The following is an 18,101-nucleotide window of genomic DNA, read 5'->3' as shown; positions in this document are numbered from 1 at the left end:
CCAGTTCTGCAAAAGATGCATGCTGTTTTACTGTGTTGTTTGAGTACTACAAAACTAGTTGAAAGTTGCTCCTGCCCGCTTCCTGGCTGCAAACCGGCGTCTACCTGAAGCACAAGCAAGACAAGGGGGTTCTGTAGCGAAATTTTCGGCACTGTGCCGATCAGGAGAGTTTTTGTTGGAACTACTGCGTCTGATTCAGGACCCAAGAGCTACGCCACAGGCGTCTGCGCACAGTCGAGCATGTGTGTTGAATAACGGTGCTGATAGCCACGTATCATTTCAAGTAGATTTGATTCCTTTCGGAGACAATTTTTCATTGAATAGGATTGTAGCTCGTTTGTGGCAGCAGGAAACAAGCTGTAGTGAAAAGGGCCTTCCATAGATGGTCGCAGGTCCCATAAGTATTGTATGGCTCGTAACGCGTTGTGTGGAGCCCGGCTAGCTCAGTCGGTAGAGCATGAGACTCTTAATCTCAGGGTCGTGGGTTCGAGCCCCACGCTGGGCGGCGCAAAATTTTGTGTCTACGCGCATGCAACCTGCGCCCCTCTCGTGAGCCTTGCGTAATAAACGTAACGGGTTATGACGATGCCTAGCTTCGTATGAATATCAGAGGAATGGTTTTTGAAGCTGAAAGTAACTCTGAAATGAAATAAATGTGTTGTTTTGGAATTTTAGGTGTACATCGATATCGTGTGAGATGTGTAGGAAAGGAGCAGCTGTGCTAACTAAATACAAATAATGGTCGCTAATGCGGTGCGTTTCCAGCTGAAGGGCTCCGATTCACTACTCCATTAGAATAAAGTACCCGAAAAATGCACTAGGCGGCGCCTCCTTAGCTCAGTGGCAGAGCGCTGGTCTAGTAAACCAGAGGTCGTGAGTTCGATCCTCACAGGAGGCAAACGAATTTTGTAACAGCCCCTTCTACCGTAGCCCTTTCGAAAAAACCGGTCAAGAATAAAAAAAATTATGAATGGGTGCGGTATTTAAGAAATTCTCTCGCAAATGAAAAGTGCGAAAGGTGCTATTAAAGTAGGCACCAGAAACTGCTGCTTTTGGCAGTCTCTGGAGAATGCCGACGTGAAATACTTAGTTCTTGTGAAGTAATTTCTACCCCTGGTAGAGACCCTCGCGGCTGTCGTCGTCGTCGGCGCCGCCGCCGCCGCTTTGGTAATAGCGGCAACTCGCCATTGTATGACATATGGTGAGGTACCTTCTGCAACCGACTGAGATGGCAGTAAGCGATTGAAGCTGATTTGCAACCTCTTGTTTGATCAGCGTCATAAGGGCTTGAATGTAACTTGCGATGGGACACAGCAAGAAGTAGCGTCGCATTTTTAGTACTGAAATTGGAGATGGAGAATTGCGTCAAAGATGGGAAATTCATTCCGGCAAGCGCACAAATGGCGAAAATGAGGTGTGTGTGGGTAAGCACATTGCGCCAGTGACCGTGTGGCCTAATGGATAAGGCGTCGGACTTGGATCCGAAGATTGCAGGTTCGAATCCTGTCACGGTCGACTTTTTCCAGTTCTGCAAAAGATGCATGCTGTTTTACTGTGTTGTTTGAGTACTACAAAACTAGTTGAAAGTTGCTCCTGCCCGCTTCCTGGCTGCAAACCGGCGTCTACCTGAAGCACAAGCAAGACAAGGGGGTTCTGTAGCGAAATTTTCGGCACTGTGCCGATCAGGAGAGTTTTTGTTGGAACTACTGCGTCTGATTCAGGACCCAAGAGCTACGCCACAGGCGTCTGCGCACAGTCGAGCATGTGTGTTGAATAACGGTGCTGATAGCCACGTATCATTTCAAGTAGATTTGATTCCTTTCGGAGACAATTTTTCATTGAATAGGATTGTAGCTCGTTTGTGGCAGCAGGAAACAAGCTGTAGTGAAAAGGGCCTTCCATAGATGGTCGCAGGTCCCATAAGTATTGTATGGCTCGTAACGCGTTGTGTGGAGCCCGGCTAGCTCAGTCGGTAGAGCATGAGACTCTTAATCTCAGGGTCGTGGGTTCGAGCCCCACGCTGGGCGGCGCAAAATTTTGTGTCTACGCGCATGCAACCTGCGCCCCTCTCGTGAGCCTTGCGTAATAAACGTAACGGGTTATGACGATGCCTAGCTTCGTATGAATATCAGAGGAATGGTTTTTGAAGCTGAAAGTAACTCTGAAATGAAATAAATGTGTTGTTTTGGAATTTTAGGTGTACATCGATATCGTGTGAGATGTGTAGGAAAGGAGCAGCTGTGCTAACTAAATACAAATAATGGTCGCTAATGCGGTGCGTTTCCAGCTGAAGGGCTCCGATTCACTACTCCATTAGAATAAAGTACCCGAAAAGTGCACTAGGCGGCGCCTCCTTAGCTCAGTGGCAGAGCGCTGGTCTAGTAAACCAGAGGTCGTGAGTTCGATCCTCACAGGAGGCAAACGAATTTTGTAACAGCCCCTTCTACCGTAGCCCTTTCGAAAAAAGCGGTCAAGAATAAAAACAATTATGAATGGGTGCGGTATTTAAGAAATTCTCTCGCAAATGAAAAGTGCGAAAGGTGCTATTAAAGTAGGCACCAGAAACTGCTGCTTTTGGCAGTCTCTGGAGAATGCCGACGTGAAATACTTAGTTCTTGTGAAGTAATTTCTACCCCTGGTAGAGACCCTCGCGGCTGTCGTCGGCGCCGCCGCCGCTTTGGTAATAGCGGCAACTCGCCATTGTATGACATATGGTGAGGTACCTTCTGCAACCGACTGAGATGGCAGTAAGCGATTGAAGCTGATTTGCAACCTCTTGTTTGATCAGCGTCATAAGGGCTTGAATGTAACTTGCGATGGGACACAGCAAGAAGTAGCGTCGCATTTTTAGTACTGAAATTGGAGATGGAGAATTGCGTCAAAGATGGGAAATTCATTCCGGCAAGCGCACAAATGGCGAAAATGAGGTGTGTGTGGGTAAGCACATTGCGCCAGTGACCGTGTGGCCTAATGGATAAGGCGTCGGACTTTGGATCCGAAGATTGCAGGTTCGAATCCTGTCACGGTCGACTTTTTCCAGTTCTGCAAAAGATGCATGCTGTTTTACTGTGTTGTTTGAGTACTACAAAACTAGTTGAAAGTTGCTCCTGCCCGCTTCCTGGCTGCAAACCGGCGTCTACCTGAAGCACAAGCAAGACAAGGGGGTTCTGTAGCGAAATTTTCGGCACTGTGCCGATCAGGAGAGTTTTTGTTGGAACTACTGCGTCTGATTCAGGACCCAAGATCTACGCCACAGGCGTCTGCGCACAGTCGAGCATGTGTGTTGAATAACGGTGCTGATAGCCACGTATCATTTCAAGTAGATTTGATTCCTTTCGGAGACAATTTTTCATTGAATAGGATTGTAGCTCGTTTGTGGCAGCAGGAAACAAGCTGTAGTGAAAAGGGCCTTCCATAGATGGTCGCAGGTCCCATAAGTATTGTATGGCTCGTAACGCGTTGTGTGGAGCCCGGCTAGCTCAGTCGGTAGAGCATGAGGGTCGTGGGTTCGAGCCCCACCCTGGGCGGCGCAAAATTTTGTGTCTACGCGCATGCAACCTGCGCCCCTCTCGTGAGCCTTGCGTAATAAACGTAACGGGTTACGACGATGCCTAGCTTCGTATGAATATTAGAGGAATGGTTTTTGAAGCTGAAAGTAACTCTGAAATGAAATAAATGTGTTGTTTTGGAATTTTAGGTGTACATCGATATCGTGTGAGATGTGTAGGAAAGGAGCAGCTGTGCTAACTAAATACAAATAATGGTCGCTAATGCGGTGAGTTTCCAGCTGAAGGGCTCCGATTCACTACTCCATTAGAATAAAGTACCCGAAAAGTGCACTAGGCGGCGCCTCCTTAGCTCAGTGGCAGAGCGCTGGTCTAGTAAACCAGAGGTCGTGAGTTCGATCCTCACAGGAGGCAAACGAATTTTGTAACAGCCCCTTCTACCGTAGCCCTTTCGAAAAAACCGGTCAAGAATAAAAAAAATTATGAATGGGTGCGGTATTTAAGAAATTCTCTCGCAAATGAAAAGTGCGAAAGGTGCTATTAAAGTAGGCACCAGAAACTGCTGCTTTTGGCAGTCTCTGGAGAATGCCGACGTGAAATACTTAGTTCTTGTGAAGTAATTTCTACCCCTGGTAGAGACCCTCGCGGCTGTCGTCGTCGTCGGCGCCGCCGCCGCTTTGGTAATAGCGGCAACTCGCCATTGTATGACATATGGTGAGGTACCTTCTGCAACCGACTGAGATGGCAGTAAGCGATTGAAGCTGATTTGCAACCTCTTGTTTGATGAGCGTCATAAGGGCTTGAATGTAACTTGCGATGGGACACAGCAAGAAGTAGCGTCGCATTTTTAGTACTGAAATTGGAGATGGAGAATTGCGTCAAAGATGGGAAATTCATTCCGGCAAGCGCACAAATGGCGAAAATGAGGTGTGTGTGGGTAAGCACATTGCGCCAGTGACCGTGTGGCCTAATGGATAAGGCGTCGGACTTTCGATCCGAAGATTGCAGGTTCGAATCCTGTCACGGTCGACTTTTTCCAGTTCTGCAAAAGATGCATGCTGTTTTACTGTGTTGTTTGAGTACTACAAAACTAGTTGAAAGTTGCTCCTGCCCGCTTCCTGGCTGCAAACCGGCGTCTACCTGAAGCACAAGCAAGACAAGGGGGTTCTGTAGCGAAATTTTCGGCACTGTGCCGATCAGGAGAGTTTTTGTTGGAACTACTGCGTCTGATTCAGGACCCAAGATCTACGCCACAGGCGTCTGCGCACAGTCGAGCATGTGTGTTGAATAACGGTGCTGATAGCCACGTATCATTTCAAGTAGATTTGATTCCTTTCGGAGACAATTTTTCATTGAATAGGATTGTAGCTCGTTTGTGGCAGCAGGAAACAAGCTGTAGTGAAAAGGGCCTTCCATAGATGGTCGCAGGTCCCATAAGTATTGTATGGCTCGTAACGCGTTGTGTGGAGAACGGCTATCTCAGTCGGTAGAGCATGAGACTCTTAATCTCAGGGTCGTGGGTTCGAGCCCCACGCTGGGCGGCGCAAAATTTTGTGTCTACGCGCATGCAACCTGCGCCCCTCTCGTGAGCCTTGCGTAATAAACGTAACGGGTTACGACGATGCCTAGCTTCGTATGAATATTAGAGGAATGGTTTTTGAAGCTGAAAGTAACTCTGAAATGAAATAAATGTGTTGTTTTGGAATTTTAGGTGTACATCGATATCGTGTGAGATGTGTAGGAAAGGAGCAGCTGTGCTAACTAAATACAAATAATGGTCGCTAATGCGGTGCGTTTCCAGCTGAAGGGCTCCGATTCACTACTCCATTAGAATAAAGTACCCGAAAAGTGCACTAGGCGGCGCCTCCTTAGCTCAGTGGCAGAGCGCTGGTCTAGTAAACCAGAGGTCGTGAGTTCGATTCTCACAGGAGGCAAACGAATTTTGTAACAGCCCCTTCTACCGTAGCCCTTTCGAAAAAACCGGTCAAGAATAAAAAAAATTATGAATGGGTGCGGTATTTAAGAAATTCTCTCGCAAATAAAAAGTGCGAAAGGTGCTATTAAAGTAGGCACCAGAAACTGCTGCTTTTGGCAGTCTCTGGAGAATGCCGACGTGAAATACTTAGTTCTTGTGAAGTAATTTCTACCCCTGGTAGAGACCCTCGCGGCTGTCGTCGTCGTCGGCGCCGCCGCCGCTTTGGTAATAGCGGCAACTCGCCATTGTATGACATATGGTGAGGTACCTTCTGCAACCGACTGAGATGGCAGTAAGCGATTGAAGCTGATTTGCAACCTCTTGTTTGATGAGCGTCATAAGGGCTTGAATGTAACTTGCGATGGGACACAGCAAGAAGTAGCGTCGCATTTTTAGTACTGAAATTGGAGATGGAGAATTGCGTCAAAGATGGGAAATTCATTCCGGCAAGCGCACAAATGGCGAAAATGAGGTGTGTGTGGGTAAGCACATTGCGCCAGTGACCGTGTGGCCTAATGGATAAGGCGTCGGACTTTGGATCCGAAGATTGCAGGTTCGAATCCTGTCACGGTCGACTTTTTCCAGTTCTGCAAAAGATGCATGCTGTTTTACTGTGTTGTTTGAGTACTACAAAACTAGTTGAAAGTTGCTCCTGCCCGCTTCCTGGCTGCAAACCGGCGTCTACCTGAAGCACAAGCAAGACAAGGGGGTTCTGTAGCGAAATTTTCGGCACTGTGCCGATCAGGAGAGTTTTTGTTGGAACTACTGCGTCTGATTCAGGACCCAAGAGCTACGCCACAGGCGTCTGCGCACAGTCGAGCATGTGTGTTGAATAACGGTGCTGATAGCCACGTATCATTTCAAGTAGATTTGATTCCTTTCGGAGACAATTTTTCATTGAATAGGATTGTAGCTCGTTTGTGGCAGCAGGAAACAAGCTGTAGTGACAAGGGCCTTCCATAGATGGTCGCAGGTCCCATAAGTATTGTATGGCTCGTAACGCGTTGTGTGGAGCCCGGCTAGCTCAGTCGGTAGAGCATGAGACTCTTAATCTCAGGGTCGTGGGTTCGAGCCCCACGCTGGGCGGCGCAGAATTTTGTGTCTACGCGCATGCAACCTGCGCCCCTCTCGTGAGCCTTGCGTAATAAACGTAACGGGTTATGACGATGCCTAGATGACGATGAATATCAGAGGAATGGTTTTTGAAGCTGAAAGTAACTCTGAAATGAAATAAATGTGTTGTTTTGGAATTTTAGGTGTACATCGATATCGTGTGAGATGTGTAGGAAAGGAGCAGCTGTGCTAACTAAATACAAATAATGGTCGCTAATGCGGTGCGTTTCCAGCTGAAGGGCTCCGATTCACTACTCCATTAGAATAAAGTACCCGAAAAGTGCACTAGGCGGCGCCTCCTTAGCTCAGTGGCAGAGCGCTGGTCTAGTAAACCAGAGGTCGTGAGTTCGATTCTCACAGGAGGCAAACGAATTTTGTAACAGCCCCTTCTACCGTAGCCCTTTCGAAAAAACCGGTCAAGAATAAAAAAAATTATGAATGGGTGCGGTATTTAAGAAATTCTCTCGCAAATAAAAAGTGCGAAAGGTGCTATTAAAGTAGGCACCAGAAACTGCTGCTTTTGGCAGTCTCTGGAGAATGCCGACGTGAAATACTTAGTTCTTGTGAAGTAATTTCTACCCCTGGTAGAGACCCTCGCGGCTGTCGTCGTCGTCGGCGCCGCCGCCGCTTTGGTAATAGCGGCAACTCGCCATTGTATGACATATGGTGAGGTACCTTCTGCAACCGACTGAGATGGCAGTAAGCGATTGAAGCTGATTTGCAACCTCTTGTTTGATGAGCGTCATAAGGGCTTGAATGTAACTTGCGATGGGACACAGCAAGAAGTAGCGTCGCATTTTTAGTACTGAAATTGGAGATGGAGAATTGCGTCAAAGATGGGAAATTCATTCCGGCAAGCGCACAAATGGCGAAAATGAGGTGTGTGTGGGTAAGCACATTGCGCCAGTGACCGTGTGGCCTAATGGATAAGGCGTCGGACTTTGGATCCGAAGATTGCAGGTTCGAATCCTGTCACGGTCGACTTTTTCCAGTTCTGCAAAAGATGCATGCTGTTTTACTGTGTTGTTTGAGTACTACAAAACTAGTTGAAAGTTGCTCCTGCCCGCTTCCTGGCTGCAAACCGGCGTCTACCTGAAGCACAAGCAAGACAAGGGGGTTCTGTAGCGAAATTTTCGGCACTGTGCCGATCAGGAGAGTTTTTGTTGGAACTACTGCGTCTGATTCAGGACCCAAGAGCTACGCCACAGGCGTCTGCGCACAGTCGAGCATGTGTGTTGAATAACGGTGCTGATAGCCACGTATCATTTCAAGTAGATTTGATTCCTTTCGGAGACAATTTTTCATTGAATAGGATTGTAGCTCGTTTGTGGCAGCAGGAAACAAGCTGTAGTGACAAGGGCCTTCCATAGATGGTCGCAGGTCCCATAAGTATTGTATGGCTCGTAACGCGTTGTGTGGAGCCCGGCTAGCTCAGTCGGTAGAGCATGAGACTCTTAATCTCAGGGTCGTGGGTTCGAGCCCCACGCTGGGCGGCGCAGAATTTTGTGTCTACGCGCATGCAACCTGCGCCCCTCTCGTGAGCCTTGCGTAATAAACGTAACGGGTTATGACGATGCCTAGATGACGATGAATATCAGAGGAATGGTTTTTGAAGCTGAAAGTAACTCTGAAATGAAATAAATGTGTTGTTTTGGAATTTTAGGTGTACATCGATATCGTGTGAGATGTGTAGGAAAGGAGCAGCTGTGCTAACTAAATACAAATAATGGTCGCTAATGCGGTGCGTTTCCAGCTGAAGGGCTCCGATTCACTACTCCATTAGAATAAAGTACCCGAAAAGTGCACTAGGCGGCGCCTCCTTAGCTCAGTGGCAGAGCGCTGGTCTAGTAAACCAGAGGTCGTGAGTTCGATTCTCACAGGAGGCAAACGAATTTTGTAACAGCCCCTTCTACCGTAGCCCTTTCGAAAAAACCGGTCAAGAATAAAAAAAATTATGAATGGGTGCGGTATTTAAGAAATTCTCTCGCAAATAAAAAGTGCGAAAGGTGCTATTAAAGTAGGCACCAGAAACTGCTGCTTTTGGCAGTCTCTGGAGAATGCCGACGTGAAATACTTAGTTCTTGTGAAGTAATTTCTACCCCTGGTAGAGACCCTCGCGGCTGTCGTCGTCGTCGGCGCCGCCGCCGCTTTGGTAATAGCGGCAACTCGCCATTGTATGACATATGGTGAGGTACCTTCTGCAACCGACTGAGATGGCAGTAAGCGATTGAAGCTGATTTGCAACCTCTTGTTTGATGAGCGTCATAAGGGCTTGAATGTAACTTGCGATGGGACACAGCAAGAAGTAGCGTCGCATTTTTAGTACTGAAATTGGAGATGGAGAATTGCGTCAAAGATGGGAAATTCATTCCGGCAAGCGCACAAATGGCGAAAATGAGGTGTGTGTGGGTAAGCACATTGCGCCAGTGACCGTGTGGCCTAATGGATAAGGCGTCGGACTTTGGATCCGAAGATTGCAGGTTCGAATCCTGTCACGGTCGACTTTTTCCAGTTCTGCAAAAGATGCATGCTGTTTTACTGTGTTGTTTGAGTACTACAAAACTAGTTGAAAGTTGCTCCTGCCCGCTTCCTGGCTGCAAACCGGCGTCTACCTGAAGCACAAGCAAGACAAGGGGGTTCTGTAGCGAAATTTTCGGCACTGTGCCGATCAGGAGAGTTTTTGTTGGAACTACTGCGTCTGATTCAGGACCCAAGAGCTACGCCACAGGCGTCTGCGCACAGTCGAGCATGTGTGTTGAATAACGGTGCTGATAGCCACGTATCATTTCAAGTAGATTTGATTCCTTTCGGAGACAATTTTTCATTGAATAGGATTGTAGCTCGTTTGTGGCAGCAGGAAACAAGCTGTAGTGACAAGGGCCTTCCATAGATGGTCGCAGGTCCCATAAGTATTGTATGGCTCGTAACGCGTTGTGTGGAGCCCGGCTAGCTCAGTCGGTAGAGCATGAGACTCTTAATCTCAGGGTCGTGGGTTCGAGCCCCACGCTGGGCGGCGCAGAATTTTGTGTCTACGCGCATGCAACCTGCGCCCCTCTCGTGAGCCTTGCGTAATAAACGTAACGGGTTATGACGATGCCTAGATGACGATGAATATCAGAGGAATGGTTTTTGAAGCTGAAAGTAACTCTGAAATGAAATAAATGTGTTGTTTTGGAATTTTAGGTGTACATCGATATCGTGTGAGATGTGTAGGAAAGGAGCAGCTGTGCTAACTAAATACAAATAATGGTCGCTAATGCGGTGCGTTTCCAGCTGAAGGGCTCCGATTCACTACTCCATTAGAATAAAGTACCCGAAAACTGCACTAGGCGGCGCCTCCTTAGCTCAGTGGCAGAGCGCTGGTCTAGTAAACCAGAGGTCGTGAGTTCGATCCTCACAGGAGGCAAACGAATTTTGTAACAGCCCCTTCTACCGTAGCCCTTTCGAAAAAAGCGGTCAAGAATAAAAAAAATTATGAATGGGTGCGGTATTTAAGAATTTCTCTCGCAAATGAAAAGTGCGAAAGGTGCTATTAAAGTAGGCACCCGAAACTGCTGCTTGTGGCAGTCTCTGGAGAATGCCGACGTGAAATACTTAGTTCTTGTGAAGTAATTTCTACCCCTGGTAGAGACCCTCGCGGCTGTCGTCGTCGTCGGCGCCGCCGCCGCTTTGGTAATAGCGGCAACTCGCCATTGTATGACATATGGTGAGGTACCTTCTGCAACCGACTGAGATGGCAGTAAGCGATTGAAGCTGATTTGCAACCTCTTGTTTGATGAGCGTCATAAGGGCTTGAATGTAACTTGCGATGGGACACAGCAAGAAGTAGCGTCGCATTTTTAGTACTGAAATTGGAGATGGAGAATTGCGTCAAAGATGGGAAATTCATTCCGGCAAGCGCACAAATGGCGAAAATGAGGTGTGTGTGGGTAAGCACATTGCGCCAGTGACCGTGTGGCCTAATGGATAAGGCGTCGGACTTTGGATCCGAAGATTGCAGGTTCGAATCCTGTCACGGTCGACTTTTTCCAGTTCTGCAAAAGATGCATGCTGTTTTACTGTGTTGTTTGAGTACTACAAAACTAGTTGAAAGTTGCTCCTGCCCGCTTCCTGGCTGCAAACCGGCGTCTACCTGAAGCACAAGCAAGACAAGGGGGTTCTGTAGCGAAATTTTCGGCACTGTGCCGATCAGGAGAGTTTTTGTTGGAACTACTGCGTCTGATTCAGGACCCAAGATCTACGCCACAGGCGTCTGCGCACAGTCGAGCATGTGTGTTGAATAACGGTGCTGATAGCCACGTATCATTTCAAGTAGATTTGATTCCTTTCGGAGACAATTTTTCATTGAATAGGATTGTAGCTCGTTTGTGGCAGCAGGAAACAAGCTGTAGTGAAAAGGGCCTTCCATAGATGGTCGCAGGTCCCATAAGTATTGTATGGCTCGTAACGCGTTGTGTGGAGAACGGCTATCTCAGTCGGTAGAGCATGACACTCTTAATCTCAGGGTCGTGGGTTCGAGCCCCACGCTGGGCGGCGCAAAATTTTGTGTCTACGCGCATGCAACCTGCGCCCCTCTCGTGAGCCTTGCGTAATAAACGTAACGGGTTACGACGATGCCTAGCTTCGTATGAATATTAGAGGAATGGTTTTTGAAGCTGAAAGTAACTCTGAAATGAAATAAATGTGTTGTTTTGGAATTTTAGGTGTACATCGATATCGTGTGAGATGTGTAGGAAAGGAGCAGCTGTGCTAACTAAATACAAATAATGGTCGCTAATGCGGTGCGTTTCCAGCTGAAGGGCTCCGATTCACTACTCCATTAGAATAAAGTACCCGAAAAGTGCACTAGGCGGCGCCTCCTTAGCTCAGTGGCAGAGCGCTGGTCTAGTAAACCAGAGGTCGTGAGTTCGATCCTCACAGGAGGCAAACGAATTTTGTAACAGCCCCTTCTACCGTAGCCCTTTCGAAAAAACCGGTCAAGAATAAAAAAAATTATGAATGGGTGCGGTATTTAAGAAATTCTCTCGCAAATAAAAAGTGCGAAAGGTGCTATTAAAGTAGGCACCAGAAACTGCTGCTTTTGGCAGTCTCTGGAGAATGCCGACGTGAAATACTTAGTTCTTGTGAAGTAATTTCTACCCCTGGTAGAGACCCTCGCGGCTGTCGTCGTCGTCGGCGCCGCCGCCGCTTTGGTAATAGCGGCAACTCGCCATTGTATGACATATGGTGAGGTACCTTCTGCAACCGACTGAGATGGCAGTAAGCGATTGAAGCTGATTTGCAACCTCTTGTTTGATGAGCGTCATAAGGGCTTGAATGTAACTTGCGATGGGACACAGCAAGAAGTAGCGTCGCATTTTTAGTACTGAAATTGGAGATGGAGAATTGCGTCAAAGATGGGAAATTCATTCCGGCAAGCGCACAAATGGCGAAAATGAGGTGTGTGTGGGTAAGCACATTGCGCCAGTGACCGTGTGGCCTAATGGATAAGGCGTCGGACTTTGGATCCGAAGATTGCAGGTTCGAATCCTGTCACGGTCGACTTTTTCCAGTTCTGCAAAAGATGCATGCTGTTTTACTGTGTTGTTTGAGTACTACAAAACTAGTTGAAAGTTGCTCCTGCCCGCTTCCTGGCTGCAAACCGGCGTCTACCTGAAGCACAAGCAAGACAAGGGGGTTCTGTAGCGAAATTTTCGGCACTGTGCCGATCAGGAGAGTTTTTGTTGGAACTACTGCGTCTGATTCAGGACCCAAGAGCTACGCCACAGGCGTCTGCGCACAGTCGAGCATGTGTGTTGAATAACGGTGCTGATAGCCACGTATCATTTCAAGTAGATTTGATTCCTTTCGGAGACAATTTTTCATTGAATAGGATTGTAGCTCGTTTGTGGCAGCAGGAAACAAGCTGTAGTGACAAGGGCCTTCCATAGATGGTCGCAGGTCCCATAAGTATTGTATGGCTCGTAACGCGTTGTGTGGAGCCCGGCTAGCTCAGTCGGTAGAGCATGAGACTCTTAATCTCAGGGTCGTGGGTTCGAGCCCCACGCTGGGCGGCGCAGAATTTTGTGTCTACGCGCATGCAACCTGCGCCCCTCTCGTGAGCCTTGCGTAATAAACGTAACGGGTTATGACGATGCCTAGCTTCGTATGAATATCAGAGGAATGGTTTTTGAAGCTGAAAGTAACTCTGAAATGAAATAAATGTGTTGTTTTGGAATTTTAGGTGTACATCGATATCGTGTGAGATGTGTAGGAAAGGAGCAGCTGTGCTAACTAAATACAAATAATGGTCGCTAATGCGGTGCGTTTCCAGCTGAAGGGCTCCGATTCACTACTCCATTAGAATAAAGTACCCGAAAACTGCACTAGGCGGCGCCTCCTTAGCTCAGTGGCAGAGCGCTGGTCTAGTAAACCAGAGGTCGTGAGTTCGATCCTCACAGGAGGCAAATGAATTTTGTAACAGCCCCTTCTACCGTAGCCCTTTCGAAAAAAGCGGTCAAGAATAAAAACAATTATGAATGGGTGCGGTATTTAAGAATTTCTCTCGCAAATGAAAAGTGCGAAAGGTGCTATTAAAGTAGGCACCCGAAACTGCTGCTTGTGGCAGTCTCTGGAGAATGCCGACGTGAAATACTTAGTTCTTGTGAAGTAATTTCTACCCCTGGTAGAGACCCTCGCGGCTGTCGTCGTCGTCGGCGCCGCCGCCGCTTTGGTAATAGCGGCAACTCGCCATTGTATGACATATGGTGAGGTACCTTCTGCAACCGACTGAGATGGCAGTAAGCGATTGAAGCTGATTTGCAACCTCTTGTTTGATGAGCGTCATAAGGGCTTGAATGTAACTTGCGATGGGACACAGCAAGAAGTAGCGTCGCATTTTTAGTACTGAAATTGGAGATGGAGAATTGCGTCAAAGATGGGAAATTCATTCCGGCAAGCGCACAAATGGCGAAAATGAGGTGTGTGTGGGTAAGCACATTGCGCCAGTGACCGTGTGGCCTAATGGATAAGGCGTCGGACTTTGGATCCGAAGATTGCAGGTTCGAATCCTGTCACGGTCGACTTTTTCCAGTTCTGCAAAAGATGCATGCTGTTTTACTGTGTTGTTTGAGTACTACAAAACTAGTTGAAAGTTGCTCCTGCCCGCTTCCTGGCTGCAAACCGGCGTCTACCTGAAGCACAAGCAAGACAAGGGGGTTCTGTAGCGAAATTTTCGGCACTGTGCCGATCAGGAGAGTTTTTGTTGGAACTACTGCGTCTGATTCAGGACCCAAGATCTACGCCACAGGCGTCTGCGCACAGTCGAGCATGTGTGTTGAATAACGGTGCTGATAGCCACGTATCATTTCAAGTAGATTTGATTCCTTTCGGAGACAATTTTTCATTGAATAGGATTGTAGCTCGTTTGTGGCAGCAGGAAACAAGCTGTAGTGAAAAGGGCCTTCCATAGATGGTCGCAGGTCCCATAAGTATTGTATGGCTCGTAACGCGTTGTGTGGAGCCCGGCTAGCTCAGTCGGTAGAGCATGAGACTCTTAATCTCAGGGTCGTGGGTTCGAGCCCCACGCTGGGCGGCGCAAAATTTTGTGTCTACGCGCATGCAACCTGCGCCCCTCTCGTGAGCCTTGCGTAATAAACGTAACGGGTTACGACGATGCCTAGCTTCGTATGAATATTAGAGGAATGGTTTTTGAAGCTGAAAGTAACTCTGAAATGAAATAAATGTGTTGTTTTGGAATTTTAGGTGTACATCGATATCGTGTGAGATGTGTAGGAAAGGAGCAGCTGTGCTAACTAAATACAAATAATGGTCGCTAATGCGGTGCGTTTCCAGCTGAAGGGCTCCGATTCACTACTCCATTAGAATAAAGTACCCGAAAAGTGCACTAGGCGGCGCCTCCCTAGCTCAGTGGCAGAGCGCTGGTCTAGTAAACCAGAGGTCGTGAGTTCGATCCTCACAGGAGGCAAACGAATTTTGTAACAGCCCCTTCTACCGTAGCCCTTTCGAAAAAAGCGGTCAAGAATAAAAACAATTATGAATGGGTGCGGTATTTAAGAAATTCTCTCGCAAATGAAAAGTGCGAAAGGTGCTATTAAAGTAGGCACCAGAAACTGCTGCTTTTGGCAGTCTCTGGAGAATGCCGACGTGAAATACTTAGTTCTTGTGAAGTAATTTCTACCCCTGGTAGAGACCCTCGCGGCTGTCGTCGTCGTCGGCGCCGCCGCCGCTTTGGTAATAGCGGCAACTCGCCATTGTATGACATATGGTGAGGTACCTTCTGCAACCGACTGAGATGGCAGTAAGCGATTGAAGCTGATTTGCAACCTCTTGTTTGATGAGCGTCATAAGGGCTTGAATGTAACTTGCGATGGGACACAGCAAGAAGTAGCGTCGCATTTTTAGTACTGAAATTGGAGATGGAGAATTGCGTCAAAGATGGGAAATTCATTCCGGCAAGCGCACAAATGGCGAAAATGAGGTGTGTGTGGGTAAGCACATTGCGCCAGTGACCGTGTGGCCTAATGGATAAGGCGTCGGACTTTGGATCCGAAGATTGCAGGTTCGAATCCTGTCACGGTCGACTTTTTCCAGTTCTGCAAAAGATGCATGCTGTTTTACTGTGTTGTTTGAGTACTACAAAACTAGTTGAAAGTTGCTCCTGCCCGCTTCCTGGCTGCAAACCGGCGTCTACCTGAAGCACAAGCAAGACAAGGGGGTTCTGTAGCGAAATTTTCGGCACTGTGCCGATCAGGAGAGTTTTTGTTGGAACTACTGCGTCTGATTCAGGACCCAAGAGCTACGCCACAGGCGTCTGCGCACAGTCGAGCATGTGTGTTGAATAACGGTGCTGATAGCCACGTATCATTTCAAGTAGATTTGATTCCTTTCGGAGACAATTTTTCATTGAATAGGATTGTAGCTCGTTTGTGGCAGCAGGAAACAAGCTGTAGTGAAAAGGGCCTTCCATAGATGGTCGCAGGTCCCATAAGTATTGTATGGCTCGTAACGCGTTGTGTGGTGCCCGGCTAGCTCAGTCGGTAGAGCATGAGACTCTTAATCTCAGGGTCGTGGGTTCGAGCCCCACGCTGGGCGGCGCAGAATTTTGTGTCTACGCGCATGCAACCTGCGCCCCTCTCGTGAGCCTTGCGTAATAAACGTAACGGGTTATGACGATGCCTAGCTTCGTATGAATATCAGAGGAATGGTTTTTGAAGCTGAAAGTAACTCTGAAATGAAATAAATGTGTTGTTTTGGAATTTTAGGTGTACATCGATATCGTGTGAGATGTGTAGGAAAGGAGCAGCTGTGCTAACTAAATACAAATAATGGTCGCTAATGCGGTGCGTTTCCAGCTGAAGGGCTCCGATTCACTACTCCATTAGAATAAAGTACCCGAAAACTGCACTAGGCGGCGCCTCCTTAGCTCAGTGGCAGAGCGCTGGTCTAGTAAACCAGAGGTCGTGAGTTCGATCCTCACAGGAGGCAAACGAATTTTGTAACAGCCCCTTCTACCGTAGCCCTTTCGAAAAAAGCGGTCAAGAATAAAAACAATTATGAATGGGTGCGGTATTTAAGAATTTCTCTCGCAAATGAAAAGTACGAAAGGTGCTATTAAAGTAGGCACCCGAAACTGCTGCTTGTGGCAGTCTCTGGAGAATGCCGACGTGAAATACTTAGTTCTTGTGAAGTAATTTCTACCCCTGGTAGAGACCCTCGCGGCTGTCGTCGTCGTCGGCGCCGCCGCCGCTTTGGTAATAGCGGCAACTCGCCATTGTATGACATATGGTGAGGTACCTTCTGCAACCGACTGAGATGGCAGTAAGCGATTGAAGCTGATTTGCAACCTCTTGTTTGATCAGCGTCATAAGGGCTTGAATGTAACTTGCGATGGGACACAGCAAGAAGTAGCGTCGCATTTTTAGTACTGAAATTGGAGATGGAGAATTGCGTCAAAGATGGGAAATTCATTCCGGCAAGCGCACAAATGGCGAAAATGAGGTGTGTGTGGGTAAGCACATTGCGCCAGTGACCGTGTGGCCTAATGGATAAGGCGTCGGACTTTGGATCCGAAGATTGCAGGTTCGAATCCTGTCACGGTCGACTTTTTCCAGTTCTGCAAAAGATGCATGCTGTTTTACTGTGTTGTTTGAGTACTACAAAACTAGTTGAAAGTTGCTCCTGCCCGCTTCCTGGCTGCAAACCGGCGTCTACCTGAAGCACAAGCAAGACAAGGGGGTTCTGTAGCAAAATTTTCGGCACTGTGCCGATCAGGAGAGTTTTTGTTGGAACTACTGCGTCTGATTCAGGACCCAAGATCTACGCCACAGGCGTCTGCGCACAGTCGAGCATGTGTGTTGAATAACGGTGCTGATAGCCACGTATCATTTCAAGTAGATTTGATTCCTTTCGGAGACAATTTTTCATTGAATAGGATTGTAGCTCGTTTGTGGCAGCAGGAAACAAGCTGTAGTGAAAAGGGCCTTCCATAGATGGTCGCAGGTCCCATAAGTATTGTATGGCTCGTAACGCGTTGTGTGGAGCCCGGCTAGCTCAGTCGGTAGAGCATGAGACTCTTAATCTCAGGGTCGTGGGTTCGAGCCCCACGCTGGGCGGCGCAAAATTTTGTGTCTACGCGCATGCAACCTGCGCCCCTCTCGTGAGCCTTGCGTAATAAACGTAACGGGTTACGACGATGCCTAGCTTCGTATGAATATCAGAGGAATGGTTTTTGAAGCTGAAAGTAACTCTGAAATGAAATAAATGTGTTGTTTTGGAATTTTAGGTGTACATCGATATCGTGTGAGATGTGTAGGAAAGGAGCAGCTGTGCTAACTAAATACAAATAATGGTCGCTAATGCGGTGCGTTTCCAGCTGAAGGGCTCCGATTCACTACTCCATTAGAATAAAGTACCCGAAACGTGCACTAGGCGGCGCCTCCCTAGCTCAGTGGCAGAGCGCTGGTCTAGTAAACCAGAGGTCGTGAGTTCGATCCTCACAGGAGGCAAACGAATTTTGTAACAGCCCCTTCTACCGTAGGCCTTTCGAAAAAAGCGGTCAAGAATAAAAAAAATTATGAATGGGTGCGGTATTTAAGAATTTCTCTCGCAAATGAAAAGTGCGAAAGGTGCTATTAAAGTAGGCACCAGAAACTGCTGCTTTTGGCAGTCTCTGGAGAATGCCGACGTGAAATACTTAGTTCTTGTGAAGTAATTTCTACCCCTGGTAGAGACCCTCGCGGCTGTCGTCGTCGTCGGCGCCGCCGCCGCTTTGGTAATAGCGGCAACTCGCCATTGTATGACATATGGTGAGGTACCTTCTGCAACCGACTGAGATGGCAGTAAGCGATTGAAGCTGATTTGCAACCTCTTGTTTGATGAGCGTCATAAGGGCTTGAATGTAACTTGCGATGGGACACAGCAAGAAGTAGCGTCGCATTTTTAGTACTGAAATTGGAGATGGAGAATTGCGTCAAAGATGGGAAATTCATTCCGGCAAGCGCACAAAT

The 18,101-nt window shown here is 47.7% G+C and overlaps 32 non-coding genes across 32 annotated transcripts; all 32 read left to right on the top strand.

The window, feature by feature from the left end:
• The first annotated feature begins 432 nt into the window (after window positions 1–432).
• On the top strand, window positions 433–505 carry Trnak-cuu (transfer RNA lysine (anticodon CUU)). Its single transcript has one exon. It is a non-coding gene; the product is annotated as a tRNA-Lys (tRNA).
• A 321-nt stretch (window positions 506–826) lies between these two features.
• Trnat-agu (transfer RNA threonine (anticodon AGU)) lies at window positions 827–898 on the top strand. Its single transcript has one exon. It is a non-coding gene; the product is annotated as a tRNA-Thr (tRNA).
• A 1,056-nt stretch (window positions 899–1,954) lies between these two features.
• Window positions 1,955–2,027, top strand: Trnak-cuu (transfer RNA lysine (anticodon CUU)). Its single transcript has one exon. It is a non-coding gene; the product is annotated as a tRNA-Lys (tRNA).
• Window positions 2,028–2,348: 321 nt separating this feature from the next.
• Window positions 2,349–2,420, top strand: Trnat-agu (transfer RNA threonine (anticodon AGU)). The gene has a single exon. It is a non-coding gene; the product is annotated as a tRNA-Thr (tRNA).
• Window positions 2,421–2,956: 536 nt separating this feature from the next.
• On the top strand, window positions 2,957–3,029 carry Trnaq-uug (transfer RNA glutamine (anticodon UUG)). Its single transcript has one exon. It is a non-coding gene; the product is annotated as a tRNA-Gln (tRNA).
• Window positions 3,030–3,848: 819 nt separating this feature from the next.
• On the top strand, window positions 3,849–3,920 carry Trnat-agu (transfer RNA threonine (anticodon AGU)). Its single transcript has one exon. It is a non-coding gene; the product is annotated as a tRNA-Thr (tRNA).
• Window positions 3,921–4,462: 542 nt separating this feature from the next.
• On the top strand, window positions 4,463–4,535 carry Trnae-uuc (transfer RNA glutamic acid (anticodon UUC)). Its single transcript has one exon. It is a non-coding gene; the product is annotated as a tRNA-Glu (tRNA).
• Window positions 4,536–4,974: 439 nt separating this feature from the next.
• Window positions 4,975–5,047, top strand: Trnak-cuu (transfer RNA lysine (anticodon CUU)). The gene has a single exon. It is a non-coding gene; the product is annotated as a tRNA-Lys (tRNA).
• A 321-nt stretch (window positions 5,048–5,368) lies between these two features.
• On the top strand, window positions 5,369–5,440 carry Trnat-agu (transfer RNA threonine (anticodon AGU)). Its single transcript has one exon. It is a non-coding gene; the product is annotated as a tRNA-Thr (tRNA).
• A 542-nt stretch (window positions 5,441–5,982) lies between these two features.
• On the top strand, window positions 5,983–6,055 carry Trnaq-uug (transfer RNA glutamine (anticodon UUG)). Its single transcript has one exon. It is a non-coding gene; the product is annotated as a tRNA-Gln (tRNA).
• A 439-nt stretch (window positions 6,056–6,494) lies between these two features.
• Trnak-cuu (transfer RNA lysine (anticodon CUU)) lies at window positions 6,495–6,567 on the top strand. The gene has a single exon. It is a non-coding gene; the product is annotated as a tRNA-Lys (tRNA).
• A 321-nt stretch (window positions 6,568–6,888) lies between these two features.
• Window positions 6,889–6,960, top strand: Trnat-agu (transfer RNA threonine (anticodon AGU)). Its single transcript has one exon. It is a non-coding gene; the product is annotated as a tRNA-Thr (tRNA).
• A 542-nt stretch (window positions 6,961–7,502) lies between these two features.
• Trnaq-uug (transfer RNA glutamine (anticodon UUG)) lies at window positions 7,503–7,575 on the top strand. Its single transcript has one exon. It is a non-coding gene; the product is annotated as a tRNA-Gln (tRNA).
• A 439-nt stretch (window positions 7,576–8,014) lies between these two features.
• Window positions 8,015–8,087, top strand: Trnak-cuu (transfer RNA lysine (anticodon CUU)). Its single transcript has one exon. It is a non-coding gene; the product is annotated as a tRNA-Lys (tRNA).
• A 321-nt stretch (window positions 8,088–8,408) lies between these two features.
• On the top strand, window positions 8,409–8,480 carry Trnat-agu (transfer RNA threonine (anticodon AGU)). Its single transcript has one exon. It is a non-coding gene; the product is annotated as a tRNA-Thr (tRNA).
• Window positions 8,481–9,022: 542 nt separating this feature from the next.
• On the top strand, window positions 9,023–9,095 carry Trnaq-uug (transfer RNA glutamine (anticodon UUG)). Its single transcript has one exon. It is a non-coding gene; the product is annotated as a tRNA-Gln (tRNA).
• Window positions 9,096–9,534: 439 nt separating this feature from the next.
• Trnak-cuu (transfer RNA lysine (anticodon CUU)) lies at window positions 9,535–9,607 on the top strand. Its single transcript has one exon. It is a non-coding gene; the product is annotated as a tRNA-Lys (tRNA).
• A 321-nt stretch (window positions 9,608–9,928) lies between these two features.
• Trnat-agu (transfer RNA threonine (anticodon AGU)) lies at window positions 9,929–10,000 on the top strand. Its single transcript has one exon. It is a non-coding gene; the product is annotated as a tRNA-Thr (tRNA).
• A 542-nt stretch (window positions 10,001–10,542) lies between these two features.
• Window positions 10,543–10,615, top strand: Trnaq-uug (transfer RNA glutamine (anticodon UUG)). The gene has a single exon. It is a non-coding gene; the product is annotated as a tRNA-Gln (tRNA).
• An 833-nt stretch (window positions 10,616–11,448) lies between these two features.
• Trnat-agu (transfer RNA threonine (anticodon AGU)) lies at window positions 11,449–11,520 on the top strand. The gene has a single exon. It is a non-coding gene; the product is annotated as a tRNA-Thr (tRNA).
• A 542-nt stretch (window positions 11,521–12,062) lies between these two features.
• Window positions 12,063–12,135, top strand: Trnaq-uug (transfer RNA glutamine (anticodon UUG)). The gene has a single exon. It is a non-coding gene; the product is annotated as a tRNA-Gln (tRNA).
• Window positions 12,136–12,574: 439 nt separating this feature from the next.
• On the top strand, window positions 12,575–12,647 carry Trnak-cuu (transfer RNA lysine (anticodon CUU)). The gene has a single exon. It is a non-coding gene; the product is annotated as a tRNA-Lys (tRNA).
• A 321-nt stretch (window positions 12,648–12,968) lies between these two features.
• Window positions 12,969–13,040, top strand: Trnat-agu (transfer RNA threonine (anticodon AGU)). Its single transcript has one exon. It is a non-coding gene; the product is annotated as a tRNA-Thr (tRNA).
• A 542-nt stretch (window positions 13,041–13,582) lies between these two features.
• On the top strand, window positions 13,583–13,655 carry Trnaq-uug (transfer RNA glutamine (anticodon UUG)). The gene has a single exon. It is a non-coding gene; the product is annotated as a tRNA-Gln (tRNA).
• A 439-nt stretch (window positions 13,656–14,094) lies between these two features.
• Window positions 14,095–14,167, top strand: Trnak-cuu (transfer RNA lysine (anticodon CUU)). The gene has a single exon. It is a non-coding gene; the product is annotated as a tRNA-Lys (tRNA).
• Window positions 14,168–14,488: 321 nt separating this feature from the next.
• Trnat-agu (transfer RNA threonine (anticodon AGU)) lies at window positions 14,489–14,560 on the top strand. Its single transcript has one exon. It is a non-coding gene; the product is annotated as a tRNA-Thr (tRNA).
• Window positions 14,561–15,102: 542 nt separating this feature from the next.
• Trnaq-uug (transfer RNA glutamine (anticodon UUG)) lies at window positions 15,103–15,175 on the top strand. The gene has a single exon. It is a non-coding gene; the product is annotated as a tRNA-Gln (tRNA).
• A 439-nt stretch (window positions 15,176–15,614) lies between these two features.
• Window positions 15,615–15,687, top strand: Trnak-cuu (transfer RNA lysine (anticodon CUU)). The gene has a single exon. It is a non-coding gene; the product is annotated as a tRNA-Lys (tRNA).
• Window positions 15,688–16,008: 321 nt separating this feature from the next.
• On the top strand, window positions 16,009–16,080 carry Trnat-agu (transfer RNA threonine (anticodon AGU)). Its single transcript has one exon. It is a non-coding gene; the product is annotated as a tRNA-Thr (tRNA).
• Window positions 16,081–16,622: 542 nt separating this feature from the next.
• Trnaq-uug (transfer RNA glutamine (anticodon UUG)) lies at window positions 16,623–16,695 on the top strand. Its single transcript has one exon. It is a non-coding gene; the product is annotated as a tRNA-Gln (tRNA).
• Window positions 16,696–17,134: 439 nt separating this feature from the next.
• On the top strand, window positions 17,135–17,207 carry Trnak-cuu (transfer RNA lysine (anticodon CUU)). Its single transcript has one exon. It is a non-coding gene; the product is annotated as a tRNA-Lys (tRNA).
• A 321-nt stretch (window positions 17,208–17,528) lies between these two features.
• Window positions 17,529–17,600, top strand: Trnat-agu (transfer RNA threonine (anticodon AGU)). The gene has a single exon. It is a non-coding gene; the product is annotated as a tRNA-Thr (tRNA).
• Window positions 17,601–18,101: the final 501 nt, after the last annotated feature.

Source organism: Schistocerca serialis, chromosome 7, assembly GCF_023864345.2.
Source record: "Schistocerca serialis cubense isolate TAMUIC-IGC-003099 chromosome 7, iqSchSeri2.2, whole genome shotgun sequence".
Taxonomy (NCBI): Eukaryota; Metazoa; Arthropoda; class Insecta; order Orthoptera; family Acrididae; genus Schistocerca; species Schistocerca serialis.
The sequence above is the reverse complement of the archived record's forward strand: the minus strand, read 5'-3'. Positions and strand labels throughout refer to the sequence as shown.